Raw genomic sequence first — 3217 nt, forward strand, 5'->3', positions numbered from 1 at the left:
GTGTCCTGCATTAAGGAAGATTATTTTATTATTTTCTTTTTCCTTTTTTTTCTTTACCCACCATTAATTATTATTCTCTTATTATTTAATTTTGATTATTTACTTTCCCGGACGAAATTGGGTGTTGACATATTTCACAAATCACAATAACATAGCATGTTAGGATAAACGATAGTCATCCTATTAGGTAATATGCTAGCTCAAACCCATGCCAAACGATATAAAATTCCTAACAAAGTATCTATATTCTATAGTGTCAAAATTAAACAACATGTGCATGATCTAATGATAAAACATCTAAGCGCTAACCTCACTCAAACAAAAACGCAAGATTATGCAAACAATCTTATAAGACAAGCATCTAAAAAATAGATCATATACACCATCTAATTCAACTTAATAACAAACGATGCATTAATTAAGTGATGTTGACATATGAAAATATGCTCTGGACACGTAATGTGTTGTATGATCATCAACAAATAAAACATTTAATGTTGTATGGAAAAGTGCTTTCATGCTTGCATGCTTTGTTTTCTTTATCTTGCAAGAAATGATAACACCTAGCTTAACTCATAAGCTCTTCACAAAGGTTAGAAAGACGTTTTCATCAAAACTTGTTGCCCAAGAAGATCGTACAAGCTATTTACATGAGAAAGCTACGCTACTCTACAATGTAGACCTAAGGTTGATCAAGCTACCTAAAAAGGCTATGAAGTTTACTTTGAAATCAACTCAATGTCCAATGGCCATCTCTTAAGATAGCCTCTATATAAATAAGACCAACTATAGAGAAGCATAAAAGAGAAGAGGTGAAAAATGAAAGAGAAAAATAAGAATGAAAAATGAAGAGAGAGTATGCTCAACAAAGATCATAAAATATCATCTCTACTCTACTTGAATGTTTATATTGTCTGATGATGCTCTTCAACCTAAGAGAAATGATGAAGATATAAGTTAATGAATGAAATCATGCTCTAGCAAGAGAGAATGAGAAGAGTTATGAGAAAGAGTGAAGAGAAAATAGAAAAGAGCTATCATCATATATTTATCTTGCTACTTTATCTATAAGCCTACAATGTCTGAAGCTTTCAAAGAAGATAAGAGAAGAGAAGAAAAGAGAGAAGAAAAGAGAGCCTTTGTTGAATATCCATTATGACATTTGTCTCTGTACTTATAACTTCTAAATGCAATTGCTCAAAGAAGAGAAGAGAGAAAACTAGAGAGTTAGTAAAAATCAAGTGTTTTGCTTCGAGCTTACATCATTTGATGCTTTCATCCAAAAAGAGTGAGAGAGAGTAATAAGTACGTTTGTCTCCGTACTTATTACAAGAATTTAGGAATATATTATTTTGATTAAATATCCTCTTATTGAGAGTTATTTTCCTTCTTGTAATGGAGCACCTATAAACCAGGAATGATGTAAGAATACTTGAGACTAGGAGTAATAATACTTGTAAATCGAGAGTGGTTTATAATACTCAGACTAATTAGGATTGACTAGGGGACTAAGAGTGATAATAATACTTGTAAACCGGGAATGGTTTATAATACTTAGACTACTTAAGATTGACTAAGGGACCAGAAGTGGTAATAATATTTGTAAACCAAGAGTGGTTTATAATACTCAGACTAGTCAGTATTGACTAGGGGACCAAGAATGGTAATAATACTTGTAACCTGGAGTGGGTTACACTCGTTGTAATCTTTGATAAAATTAGTGAAACCCTTTAAAAGTTCTTGAGAGAGAACTGAACATACCTCAGGTTGAGTGAATTAATATAAAAGTTGTGTTTTACTATTTTCATTCCTTAAAAGATTTTATTTAGTTTCCTATGTCATCTTCTAAAGCATACAATGTTTAGTAATCTTTTGAAAACTCATTAGACACCTTTTGCGAATATTTTTGAAATATTAAGTATATTTTAAAAAAAATATTAAAAAAAATCTAAAAAATGTTTTGAAATAAAATTTTTTTAGAAAAGAATAATTCAAAACTCGTGATCCAATCAATCTAATGAAAAAATATACCTTGCCAATTAACCCAATGGTGTTTCTTCATACACCTTCCTATGTTTCTTCCTGCACCTTCCCATGTTTCTTCCTGCACCCCAATATAAGTGGTACTCCCCAAACTATCCCTAATTAAAAATATATAAAAAATCTTACACATTCATATTTTTAATATTTTCTAGATAGAATGTTTTTAAAAATATTTTTTGACTTGAAAAATGCTTTCAGAAACATCCAATCCAAAATATAAGAAAGAAATTTTTGAAATGAGTGTTGTATAATATATTTTTGAATCCAAAATTACTTTTTAAACCACGTGTTTCAAAATCTTTTATATCTCAGAGCACTTAATCTGGAAATGAATTTTGGAACATCTATTCTAAAATTATTTTTCATGTTATGGAATGTATTTTCGAGTCCAGAATATATTTATGGATAAAAAAGAAACCATTCCAAAAACTAAAATAAAAACTATGAAACAAGCATTTTGAAAGGTATTTTCCAAATTCGAAAATACTTCATGTTTTTTACATTTGAACTCAAAAATACCTTCAAGAACACTTAATCCAAAATGTATAAATGAAAGTGTTTGTTTGAACAAAATTAAAGTGTTTTTGCATGGTGACATCTTCAATGACTTTGTTGGGAGAGAATGACCATAATGTGTGGCGTGTTGCTTGAGACTCCTTCATCACCTCTTCCACATGTTGAAGGAGAGTTGTTGTAAAACATGGTGAGGGAGATGGAGAATGAATTGTTGAGTAGGATAGAGGTGCAACAATGTTGGTAGGAAAAGGGATTGGGGAAGAGGGATGCAAGGGAGGGTGGTGTAGGAGATGCAAAGGTGAGGGTGAGGGAGGAGTTGCAACATAATGTTGGGGAAGGAAAAATAAGGGTTCATTTTACTATTAACTCAAGGGTAGATTGAGTATTTTATAAATTAGAGGGTGTAGAAAGAAAAAATGGAGTATAGGAAGTAAAAGCCTTAACCCAAGATTGTTTCATTTGCTTGCTAATGTGTTTATTGAAACTTGACCCCACCAGCTCATGTACGCCAATAATTCCAGTGAGAAGAAGTACTTCTCAAAGTATATATGATCATTCGCATTATTTTCAACTATGTTGGAGAGTTTATCTGTAGATGACATTGTTGTTGAGATTGTTGCCAACACAATATCTATATTAATCTAGTTTTTGATGATGA

This window comes from Vigna radiata, unplaced genomic scaffold, assembly GCF_000741045.1.
Source record: "Vigna radiata var. radiata cultivar VC1973A unplaced genomic scaffold, Vradiata_ver6 scaffold_206, whole genome shotgun sequence".
NCBI lineage: Eukaryota > Viridiplantae > Streptophyta > Magnoliopsida > Fabales > Fabaceae > Vigna > Vigna radiata.